At 35.8% G+C, this 13,274-nt stretch overlaps 1 pseudogene across 5 annotated transcripts in view; it reads left to right on the top strand.

The window, feature by feature from the left end:
• The window catches only part of LOC143644321 (ribose-phosphate pyrophosphokinase 2 pseudogene), a 200,476-nt pseudogene that overhangs the window by 75,391 nt on the left and 111,811 nt on the right, over positions 1-13,274 (top strand). For all 5 annotated transcript variants that reach the window (XR_013156608.1, XR_013156605.1, XR_013156609.1 and 2 more), the window contains one exon: positions 1,356-1,490. The product of XR_013156608.1 is annotated as a ribose-phosphate pyrophosphokinase 2 pseudogene, transcript variant X3 (transcript). The remainder of the gene's footprint in view (positions 1-1,355; positions 1,491-13,274) is intronic.

Genomic DNA, 13,274 nt, shown 5'->3' with positions numbered 1-13,274 from the left:
CCATTTCCTTGTCTTTTCCTTCCTTTATGTACATCCATATTTCCTGTTGGTATCATATTTCTCCTCCTTTAACAGTTTCCCTTAGTATTTCTTCTAGTGTGCCTCTGCTAGAGATGAGTTATTTTTGCTTTTCACATCTAAAAGTCTTTGTATTACTTCAGTTTTTGAAATACATTATTTCGTGGGTAAGTTATTCTGATTTGAAAATTATTTTTCATTAAATATTTTTCTCTAGTGTTTTCTGACTTGCATTGCTCCCAGCAAAACTCTGCTGTCATCTGAATTTTTGTTTCCCCATATGTAACAAGTTTTTTTTTTTTTAAATCTCCAAATGTTGGTAAGATTTTCTCTTTATCACTAGTTTTGAGAACTTTGGTTTCAATGTGCCTTGGTGTAATTTTATTGTGTTTGTTGTTCTTGGAGTGTATTGAGCTTCTTACAGTTTTCATCAAATGTGGAAAATTTTTCCATTATTTATTTGAATAGTTTTTCCGCCTCCCTCCTCCACTTCAGGGATAGCAACTGCCTATTTTTAGACTATTAGAACTTTTTCTATAATCGCAAATGCTCTCCTTTTGTAGTCTGTCTCTGTATTTAATTTTTTTAATCACTCCTACTCCTGTCTTCAAATTCATTAATCCTTTCTTCTGCAATGTGCAATATTCCATTATTCCCATCCAGTGTATTTTCCACCTCAAACATTATAACGTTCATCATTGCAAGATTGAGTCTCTTATTTTTATATCTTCCATGTTTCTACTTAATTTCTTGAACATGTGGAATACTTTTAAGGATCTTTTTTAATGCCCTTGTCTGCCGCTTCTACCATCTGTTTCAATTATAGATTGTTTTGATTGTCTAATTTTTCTCTTCTCCATGATTTGTACTTTTCTATTTCTTTGTATTCATGCCAATTTTGATTGGATGCTCAATATTATGAATTTTACTTTTTGGGTGCTAAATATTTTTGTATTGCTAGCCATATTCATGAGCTTTGTTCTAGAATGCAGTTAGGCTATCTGGAAACAGACTGATCTTTTTTTGGTTTTTCTTGCAAATAATTTAGATGGAATCAGAGCAGTGTTTTTTCAGTGTCTTGATCATAACTGAGACAAGACACCTTTGGCATTCTACCCAATAGCCTCTGAATTAGAGGTTTTCCAGTCTGGCTACTGGTAGCAGGACTCTTCTTTTACTTGTGTGAGTGCCAAACACTGTTACTTCTTGGATTTTTTGTTGTTCTTTTTCTTCTGCCTGGGTAATTTCCTAACATATATTCATTTATTAATATTCTGCTAAATGTTCAAGGGATGACCTCTGCAGACCTCTGTAATTTTCTGTCTCTCTCTCTACAGGTTTCGCCTCTCCAGTACTCTGCCCTGTGAACTCCAGCCACCTTGGTCTCTCAGACTCTCAGTCCATCTCTTCAACTCAGGGAGTCCAGTGGGCTTTGCCTGGTATCCTCCTCCCAGCCTAAAAATTATCTTAAGGTAATAAGCTGAAGAATTTGTAGTATCACTTCATTTGTTCCCCATCTCTGTCCTTGCTACCTGATGCTCAATGTTTGACACCATTGTTTATGTCTCTCGTCTGTTTATTTCAGACAAGAAAGTAAATATAGTTCTTGTTATGCCATCTTGTCATGAAGAGAGGGTTTCTTACCCTTTTATTTAAAAATATGTATCAACTCAGAAGAGCTATAAAAAATAGTTGAGTACTTCATTTTTTCACTTTGATAATTTGTATATTCACGTTTAACTTTTTGTCTGTAGAATCTTTGTAAGTTGGAATAAAAATGACTGTTTCTTCTACAATATAGCAAACCCACTGTCCAATGCAATTACCAGCAGATAATGTTCACCTTATAAATGTTTTATTTAATAAATGAACAAATATATACAATTACAGAAGGAGGGTAAATAAGTTTTTTATGCAATGCATGGTGCTGTAAAATTAAAATAAAAGTGAAAAAAGGAATGCAGAAGAAAATTCAAGAAAGGCTTGCAGAAATGATTAGCTTTGGCTTAGATCTGAGGAGGGAACCCAGTCTTCTCAAAAATAAAAACAGTATGTTGTACACCAGGGTTTTAATAATTATGTTCTGGCCATTGCCCATCCCAGGAGGATGTATGTTTTTAAGTCCACCACTTTTTAAATTTATGCCTTTGGTATGTATGCATTCATATTTATATTGGCTCTCCTTCTTCCAACCTCTCTCCTCTCTCTCCCCTCCTTTCTTTCTCACCCTTCTGTCTGATGTTACAAATAATATATTAAAGAGTCTAAAGCCCGTTAGCCATATAACTGTGTTGATAAGATTCAATAGAGACTAAACAGATTGCCATGTATGACTCTAACAGAAGCAGAGCATGCTATCTGCAATTGCGAAATTAAACAAGATGACTTCTAAGGTACCATCTGAATCTGTGTTTCTTGCTTCACCTGCGTGATTCCAAGTAGAAATGAGCAGTCCTCTGTGTTACATGGAGGATTCTCTATTTTATTTACTGCTTTGTTCTTGCAACTGAATAATTTCACACACTTTTCCCCTTAATTTGGTGTTTCTCCAAAGGATTACTATTCATTTAAGATGTTATTAGTTTAGAAGTATTTTACATTTTAAATGGTGTATTTGTTATTTTTACACATTAACTTTCCATGGCTGCAAATAGAGGTATTATTTAAAAATAAATCAAGCTTAAGGGTAAATCATATTACCAAAATAATAACTGTACATATGAAGGCTCTCAACTAATATAGCAGTGTTCCCAGAAAACAAAATAAAACAAACTACAACCACTACCTTTTTGAAACTAATTCTTCCATGAAAACCATAATGGGTCAGGACACCCTTGTGTATTTTTATACCTGTTCATCTTGATATAATATTTTCCCCTATCTTTAATTCTGTAAACATTCTCTCCTTAGTGAGTGCTTGTTTTGATGCAGGCAAATCCATGGCACACCTGTCTCTGCAGGTGAAAAGAATGAGTCATTTGGGAGGAGAGTGGTTATATTAACTCTTGGAAGATACAAGGGATAATTTATGAAATTGAATTTTTGATGTTATATACATGATGCCCCCATGACTGCAAAGAACTCAGATGACCTGAAAAAGGTCATCTCCACTCTCACTAAGGGACTACAGAATCATTAAATGCCAAACTAAACTCTAATATTAGCGGGTTGTTACAAGGTTTAGACAGGTAGTCATAAAGTATTTGTAAGTAGTTGTCTCAAGCAGTTGTAAGAAATACTGTTTAGAATGTGTATTCCATGGGTGTTCCCATGTGGCTTCAGACCAGCCCTATTGAACATGTCTGTGCCTTTCCGTTCTGCTTCACTTTGGGGAACACACTTTTGTCTCTTGTGTAGATGCATTCTCTACACAAGAGACACAACTCTGAGGAATATCTGGACCAGCATTACTCCCTTGAGTTGTGGACTTGGATTTTCAACGGCAAGTGGACTCTTCATTATATCACTGAGTTCTTTTCTAGCTATACACTGTAAAGGGAGAAGAATATAAAAATGAATGGTAAGAGCCAGCTCTCTCATGGACCAGGGCAAAGAGAACACAGTGTCAGGATGGCATTTCACAATGATAAGGAAAAAGCAATTTGTTCATTTAGGTGAGTGCTTTATCCTCTAGGGGTGTATAACCTGAGGAAGGTAAATTACTTTTTCCTGGTACCACTTGGTAGAGGAGGTAATTTAATTCATAATGTCAAGACACCCTGCTGCCATGTAAGTGGTTATATCTCTGGCTTGCTACAAGGAGTGTGCTTGGCTCACAGTCGAGCTGATCCTTTCATAAACCACCCAATCCAAGGCTGAGATGTTTCAAAGCTATCCAAGCAAGAGAACAAATGAATAGATGCTTTTTTTTTCTTAGATGCTTGTTTTTAAAAAAGAGGATACATGTTTTTTGCACCTCCATTGGTTGTGCTTTAACTGTACTGTTCCCTTGGAAACAGATTTCTTTTTTAATTCTAAAATACTTAAAAGGGAAGTAAACTCTTTCCACTGGTGCATAGGACTACAGTTCAGTCTTGTACATGCCTCATGGTTAGAATCCAAAGGCATGTTCAATTCTCCTTGCTATTCTGTGGCTCCACATCTGGAAAAGGGGGGTTGATCAGTTTAAGACCCTGGAAAAACCCCACCACATAAGGAAGTGTTATTCAACTCATTGTAAACAAGCAAGCTACTTATAAGCAGAATGACTTAGTTCTTTCTTTAGGAAAAGCAGGGGTATCATTACTTTTGCTACATCTTCTGAGACAGAACTATCAGGAAAGCAACACTGAGTGTTGTTATTCATTCTTAGGCATTTTTGAACAGATAGTAACATTACACAATGTCATTCAAATTGAGTGTCTAAATTTCAGCTTTAGCACATCTGTCTCTCATAAACTGCACTGCCATTTTGCTTCATAATATATATGAAACTCAAAGGGAACAAAATTGCGCATACATAGGTGGAGAGTTGGAATATCATTTATTTTTTCACTCATTTGCCACAATACTTATTGGGAACTACCATGTGCTAGATACTATGCTAGATGCTGGGGTTAGAACATAAACAGTACAAATACAGTCCTAGTGCTGGCATCCTGGGCCATCTAGTCTGGCTAGGTACATGGGAACTAAGCAAAAAATCACACAAAATTACAATTGTGTTAAGTCTTGTATAGAAAAAGAAGAGAATGCTATGAGAATTTGTAATAGAGGAACTTATCTTAGTCTGGAGAGTGGGGTGGTAGTGAAAGCCTCCCTGTTTAAACTAGGGACCTAAGAATGAGTGGTAGGTAACAAGGATAAGAAATGGGAGATGAGAATTCTCAGTACAGAAATTAACTTGGGCAGAGGTGGTGAGGAGAGTACTAGCTTAATGTACTCAGAGTACTAAAGGGAGCCAGCCTAATTGGAGAAAATCAAGGAAGGGAATAATGACTCAGGATAATATTTATTTATTTGTTTGTTTAATAAACATATGTAAAGCACTTATTTTGTGCCAGGCAGGAATAGTTGTAAGTACTTTGCAGATAACAATTTGTTTAATCCTTATAATAATCCTTTAAGATAAGTATTATTCTCACTATTGCATAGATGCAGAAATTAAGGAACATAGACTTTGGTATTGAGAGCAGGGAAGATATTCAAGGATTGAAAAGCCATGTTTAAATGTTTAGGAAAGCCAATGTAATGCTATATTCTGTAAAACTTGTGAGGGTTTGAAGACCATTGATATTTTATAAAGATGATGTGATAGCATTGGGAATGTTTCTGCTACATCTGGTACAGGTATAGTAGAATTGGTTGAGAAGAAAAGGAGGCAAAAGATGCCTAGTCATCAATTTTTGGTCTTTTAATAGCAGAAATTGTTGGTAGTTTCCAAATAAAACTTTAAGAAGACCCACACTCCATTGTTATGTTAAATCATTGGGGACCCCAAGTCTTAATGAAAAGCACTAACACCACTAAAAGCTTTCTCCTAAAATCATGATCCAGAGAAGAATCATCCATTAAAAATTAATTTTTTCTAAATATGCTTTAGAATAAGCTGGTCCATAATAATGTATGGCATCTCATAGCATTTTCTGAGGAAAGAGCAAGAGCTTTGGAAGCCATCAACTCCGCTTCAATCACACAATCTACTTGCTTCATTGCTTCCAATTCAATTTATTATCTTCTACTTTCTTATATCTTCCAATTTTGGCTTTTCCTAAAACTTGTCCCAAATTTCCTTTTTATTTTCTGCTCCTGGTTCATTAATGGACATGTGACATTGCACTCGTATTGGAGCGAAGAAACCTATTTTTAGAAAAAGGTATATTGTGGTAGTTAGATTCAGGTGTCAACTTGGCTAGGTGAAGGTGCCTAGTTCTGTTGCTGTGGATATGAGCCAATGGCATGTGAATCTCATCTGTTGCTGATTACATCTGCAGTTGGCTAGGAGGCATGCCTGCTGCAATGAATGATGTTTGATTTAATTGGTTGGTACTTAAATGAGGGCGCTCAATGTAGCACAGCCCAAGCAGCTCAGCATACCTCATCTTAGCACTCGCAGCTCAGCCCAGGCCTTTGAAGATGCAGAAAGAAATCACCCTGGGGAAAGTTGTTGGAACCCAGAGGCCTGGAGAGAAGACCAGCAGAGATTACCCTGTGCCTTCCTGTATAAGAAAGAACCTCAGTTGAAAGTTAGCTGCCTTTCCTGTAAAGAGCTAACAAAATAAATCCCCTTTTATTAAAAGCCAATCTATCTCAGGTGTGTCGTGTTCTGGCAGCTAGCAAACTAGAACATATATGCATAGAGTGTGTGTTTTGGTTTTGTGTGTAAATGTATAAATGTATGTGTGACTTTATTTATAAAACCTGATAATAGACAAAATAGCTTTCACTTCATTTAATGAGCTCTACTTTTCCAACAAATATGAAATCTGAGGGCAGATTTTCAGGGCCTTGAATATGTCCTCTGTGCTCTATAGCATGGGAGGAGGGTTACATAAGATGTCAGTTCAACTTTTGATTCCATTCAGTAACTTCTTGGACTTCAGTACCTCAAAAGGCTGGACCAGACAATTGACAAAATTCTTTCTAGCTCTGACATTCTATGATTATATTTCTGGAAAAAATTCGAATTTATGGTAAAATTAAAAACAAGAAAATAAGTGTTAGAGACTGAAACGTCTTTGAAGATTTTTTCAGAAAATACTAGCAATATGAGGATGTGAGATAAAGCAGTTTATAAGGAAAATTATCATATTTTCACAACAAAACTGCATTTAAGCCAAAAGAAATAATTAGCACTTCTGTAATATTATGTTGCTTTCTCATATCAAAAAGTAGTAATTGAGAATGGGAGAAGGGTAGGAGTCTATTTCCTCTCTCAGGGAGTTTAGGAAACCTAATGGTCAAACAGTAGACCCAGGAGCAGTTCCACACTTACAAATCCCAGGACTCATAAAGGAAGATCTAAGAGTCAATCAATTTAGCCTTAGAAATCATACCTCTGAATGAATATCATACCTCTGATTCCACACTGCTCAAACTCCAAGCACAACTTACATGTTTGCATTGGTTTCCTTTGCTATTTCTATATCATTGGCCCTGGAAACATTTAGTTTCTGAGTCCAGAATTTATAAATTTCAAAGGGTTATATTAAGGGGAGAAAGGTCAATTAAGGGGATATACACTTTTTGGTTTTTTTTTTTTTTGCGTGGGCAGGCTCTGGGAATCAAACCTAGGTCTCCAGCATGGCAGGCAAGAAACTGCCTGGTGAGCCACCATGGCCTGCCCAGGAAATCCACTTTTTGTCACCTTAGTGCCAGTGGCAATGGAAACATAACCCATTCTATAAGAAAGCTATGAGTCATGCTTACAAAACACATGGACAAATGTAAAGAAGCAAAAGAAAATAACCTAATGGAAAGATGCCAACATGGTACAGAATAAGTTCTAAGAAAATTGGAAAACATCTTCAACATGACAGGATTTTAGCCTAACGAGAATTTGAACAGCAGGAGTTTGGCTTTGGGCAGAAATATGTACCCTCAAGAGTGGCAGCCTTCAGAGCACTGCTTCTGGACAAGTTGAGCACTAAGGAAAGAATTAGCTAGTCCAAGACAAGCTCTTTACATTTTAAAAGAGCCTCTTCTTATTGTAGTAACTGTTTAAAACAATAAAATTATAAAGAGAAAAGTAAAAATCTCCTATAACCTAACATGCAAAGATGTAACACCTCTTCATGTTCTGGTGTATTACTTTCTAGAAGTGTAAGGATGAGACTTAGATGGGAGGAGGGATAACAGTTCTGAGGAAAGGTCTGAAGAAAGTTAGGATGGATTTGGAACTGAGAGGTGAAAGTGAGACTAAAAAGACCTCTTCATTTTGTAAAACAGGACATATGCTATCTGTGGTTTCACTGTTATTTTCTAACATTTTTTCTGTCACCAAACTATAAGTTCTTCAAGGGAAGGAACTGTGTCATTTTCATCTTTGGTTCCCCAAGGATTATTATAATGACTGTTACAAAATAGATGTCCAATAAATATTTGTTGAATGATAATGGGAAGGTAAGTGGTGGTAAGTACAAAAAAAAGTAACAAAGACCAGAAGGAGCTGAGGCTTATTAAATTTATTAATTACAATGAAAATACTTGTAAAGATGGTTGGGGAAGGATGAAAATAGGTAGACCCATGTCTGAGTTCACTACTGAAAGGTAGGTGGAATGCCTCTCCCTTTTGATTCATTAATCTTAACCAAGACTCTTAAAATTAGAAAGAGCAAACCAATCACATCAAAGTGAAGACCCAATGAGAGAACACTTCACATACTTAAAGGTCCTGGAAAAATACACATATATTGAAGTGCGTGAATAATCACAGAAAATAGAAGTGCCAGAATTCTGGAAATGTGAAAACACTAAACATTTACTGGGGGAGGAAACAAATCCTGGACCTTATTATCTGGATACCAAACTTGACTATGTTCTGGAAAATTCTAGACTGGCGTACTGACAAAGCCAGACTGACTTGATTGAATCCTGGCTCTACCACTTAGCAGATATATGACTTTTAATAAGGTATATACCTTCTCTATGCCTCATTTTCCTCATTTGTAAAATTGGAATATTCTTAGTATATATGTTTTAAGGATGGTGTGAAGATTAAATCCTCTGAAGGCATGTACAAAATGCCAGCTACATAGCAAGGGCTCAATAAGATTGGATATTATTATTATTATTATTATTATTACTAACACTTTAAAAATAAGTGATTATTATCAGGAAATAACTATACTAAGAATAAATCATGCTTTACAAACTCATTTTCCCTTTTTTTGAAAAAGCTTTCAGATTACTTATTCAAAGGCACTTCATAGATATGTTTGGATGACAGTTGAGTCTCTTGAAAAGTCTTTATGACTGTCCTAATTTGGAAAGTGATGGCATCCTTGTGCAAGAGATGTTTGACTAGGAGAATATAATCTATGAGGCCAAATGACTTAGTATGCATTTTGCATTTAAAAGCTATGCAGAATACTTCACAGTGAAGAATTTTGTTCCTTATAAGGAACTTTATACGAATTAAAATTTTCTCCAAAATTATTGACTTTTGAAGTTGAACCTGAAGGACCTGCCAGTCCTGAATTTCATATTATAACTAAAAGCTGAGGCTAAGAGAAATCAATATAAATGCACACATGTCAAATATACTCCTAATTACCTTCTGGAAAGGCTAGTCAAAGTGTAGATCCTACCTGTTCCTCCGTCTTGGGTACTGTCTGTAGGTGGAAATTGCCTTCTCACTCAGTAGTACAAAATCAGGGTGCTCAGTCGCTGACCATAATGGTAAGCGTTATGAGGTTCTCTTGCCCACCTGTCCAGCCAAAACATGAAGTGGCTCTAATAGTATTTACTGAAGGGGTTAGATAATTTTCTTAAAGCCATACAGAAGCAGAAGGTTTGAAACATGTGTGGATCAAGTATATTTCCCATGTATTTTAACACAAAGCACAAAGCCAGGCTATGAATTGCAAACTTGAGGCATTGAATTTCAATGCCTGTATGTTGGGCAAGTCTTCTTTGGTTTGAGAGAAACTCTAGCACTCCCTACCTTTGTGTCACATGAAGTAATTTTTATTTATTTATTTATTTATTTTATTAATTAACAGAAAAAAAGAAATTAACCCAACATTTAGAAATCATACCATTCTACATATGCATTCAGTAATTCTTAACATCATCACATTGATGCATGATCATCGTTTCTTAGTACATTTGCATTGGTTTAGAAAAACTAGCAACACAACAGAAAAAGATATAGAATGCTAATATAGAGAAAAAAATAAAAGTAATAATAATAGTAAAAACAAAACAAAACAAAACAAAACAAAAACCTATAGCTCAGATGCAACTTCATTCAGTGTTTTAACATTACTTTATAATTAGGTATTATTGTGCTGTCCATTTTTGAGTTTTTGTATCTAGTCCTGTTGCACAGTCTGTATCTCTTCAGCTCCAATTACCCATTATCTTACCCTGTCTCTAACTCCTGCTGGACTCTGTTACCAATGACATATTCCGAGTTTATTCTCGAATGTCAGTTCACATCAGTGGGACCATACAGTATTTGTCTTTTAGTTTTTGGCTAGACTCACTCAGCATAATGTTCTCTAGGTTCATCCATGTTATTACATGCTTCACAAGTTTATCCTGTCTTAAAACTGCATAATATTCCATCGTATGTATATACCACAGTTTGTTTAGCCACTCGTCTGTTGATGGACATTTTGGCTGTTTCCATCTCTTTGCAATTGTAAATAACGCTATAAACATTCGTGTGCAAATGTCCGTTTGTGTCTTTGCCCTTAATTCCTTTGAGTAGATTCCCAGCAATGGTATTGCTGGGTCGTATGGCAATTCTATATTCAGCTTTTTGAGGAACTGCCAAACTGCCTTCCACAGTGGTTGCACCATTTGACATTCCCACCAACAGTGGATAAGTGTGCCTCTTTCTCCGCATCCTCTCCAGCACTTGTCATTTTCTGTTTTGTTGATAATGGCCATTCTGGTGGGTGTGAGATGATATCTCATTGTGGTTTTGATTTGCATTTCTCTAATGACCAGGGACATTGAGCATCTCTTCATGTGCCTTTGGCCATTTGTATTTCCTCTTCTGATAGGTGTCTGTTCAAGTCTTTTTCCCATATTGTAATTGGGTTGGCTGTCTTTTTGTTGTTGAGTTGAACAATCTCTTTATAAATTCTGGACACTAGACCTTTATCTGATATGTCATTTCCAAATATTGTCTCCCATTGTGTAGGCTGTCTTTCTACTTTCTTGATGAAGTTCTTTGATACACAAAAGTGTTTAATTTTGAGGAGTTCCCATTTATTTATTTCCTTCTTCAGTGCTCTTGCTTTAGGGTTAAGGTCCATAAAACCGCCTCCAATTGTAAGTTTCATAAGATATCTCCCTGCATTTTCCTCTAACTGTTTTATGGTCTTAGACCTAATGTTTAGATCTTTGATCCATTTTGAGTTAACTTTTGTATAGGGTGTGAGAGATGGGTCTTCTTTCATTCTTTTGCATATGGATATCCAGTTCTCTAGGCACCATTTATTGAAGAGACTGTTCTGTCCCAGGTGAGTTGGCTTTACTGCCTTATCAAAGATCAAATGTCTATAGATGAGAGGGTCTATATCTGAGCACTCTATTCAATTCCATTGGTCGATATATCTATCTTTATGCCAATACCATGCTGTTTTGACCACTGTGGCTTCATAATATGCCTTAAAGTCAGGCAGCGTGAGACCTCCAGCTTCGTTTTATTTCCACAAGATGTTTTTAGCAATTCGGGGCACCCTGCCCTTCCAGATAAATTTGCTTATTGGTTTTTCTATTTCTGAAAAATAAGTTGTTGGGATTTTGATTGGTATTGCATTGAATCTGTAAATCAATTTAGGTAGAATTGACATCTTAACTATATTTAGTCTTCCAATCCATGAACACAGTATGCCCTTCCATCTATTTAGGGCTTCTGTGATTTCTTTTAACAGTTTTTTGTAGTTTTCTTTATATAGGTTTTTTGTCTCTTTAGGGTTAAATTTATTCCTAGGTATTTCATTCTTTTAGTTGCAATTGTAAATGGGATTCGTTTCTTGATTTCCCCCTCGGCTTGTTCATTACTAGTGTATAGAAATGCTACAGATTTTTGAATGTTGATCTTGTAACCTGCTACTTTGCTGTACTCATTTGTTAGCTCTAGTAGTTTTGTTGTAGATTTTTCCGGGTTTTCGACGTATAGTATCATATCGTCTGCAAACAGTGATAGTTTTACTTCTTCCTTTCCAATTTTGATGCCTTGTATTTCTTTTTCTTGTCTAATTGCTCTGGCTAGAACCTCCAACACAATGTTGAATAATAGTGGTGATAGTAGACATCCTTGTCTTGTTCCTGATCTTAGGGGGAAAGTTTTCAATTTTTCCCCATTGAGGATGATATTAGCTGTGGGTTTTTCATATATTCCCTCTATCATTTTAAGGAAGTTCCCTTGTATTCCTATCTTTTGAAGTGTTTTCAACAGGAAAGGATGTTGAATCTTGTTGAATGCCTTCTCTGCATCAATTGAGATGATCATGTGATTTTTCTGCTTTGATTTGTTGATATGGTGTATTACATTCATTGATTTTCTTATGTTGAACCATCCTTGCATACCTGAGATGAATCCTACTTGGTCATGATGTATAATTCTTTTAATGTGTTGTTGGATACGATTTGCTAGAATTTTATTGAGGATTTTTGCATCTATATTCATTAGAGAGATTGGTCTGTAGTTTTCTTTTTTTGTAATATCTTTGCCTGGTTTTGGTATGAGGGTGATGTTGGCTTCATAGAATGAATTAGGTAGTTTTCCCTCCACTTCGATTTTTTTGAAGAGTTTGAGGAGAGTTGGTACTAATTCTTTCTGGAATGTTTGATAGAATTCACATGTGAAGCCGTCTGGTCCTGGACTTTTCTTTTTAGGAAGCTTTTGAATGACTAATTCAATTTCTTTACTTGTGATTGGTTTGTTGAGGTCATCTATGTCTTCTTGAGTCAAAGTTGGTTGTTCATGTCTTTCCAGGAACCCGTCCATTTCCTCTAAATTGTTGTATTTATTAGCGTAAAGTTGTTCATAGTATCCTGTTATTACCTCCTTTATTTCTGTGAGGTCAGTAGTTATGTCTCCTCTTCCATTTCTGATCTTATTTATTTGCATCCTCTCTCTTCTTCTTTTTGTCAATCTTGCTAAGGGCCCATCAATCTTATTGATTTTCTCATAGAACCAACTTCTGGTCTTATTGATTTTCTCTATTGTTTTCATGTTTTCAATTTCATTTATTTCTGCTCTGATCTTTGTTATTTCTTTCCTTTTGCTTGCTTTGGGATTAGTTTGCTGTTCTTTCTCCAGTTCTTCCAAGTGGACAGTTAATTCCTGCATTTTTGCCTTTTCTTCTTTTCTGATATAGGCATTTAGGGCAATAAATTTCCCTCTTAGCACTGCCTTTGCTGCGTCCCATAAGTTTTGATATGTTGTGTTTTCATTTTCATTCACCTCGAGGTATTTGCTAATTTCTCTTGCAATTTCTTCTTTGACCCACTCATTGTTTAAGAGTGTGTTGTTGAGCCTCCATGTATTTGTGAATTTTCTGGCACTCGACCTATTATTGATTTCCAACTTCATTCCTTTATGATCCAAGAAAGTGTTGTGTATGATTTCAATC

Source organism: Tamandua tetradactyla, chromosome 8 (genome assembly GCF_023851605.1).
Source record: "Tamandua tetradactyla isolate mTamTet1 chromosome 8, mTamTet1.pri, whole genome shotgun sequence".
NCBI classification, from domain to species: domain Eukaryota; kingdom Metazoa; phylum Chordata; class Mammalia; order Pilosa; family Myrmecophagidae; genus Tamandua; species Tamandua tetradactyla.
This window is presented reverse-complemented; position numbering and strand designations above follow the sequence as displayed.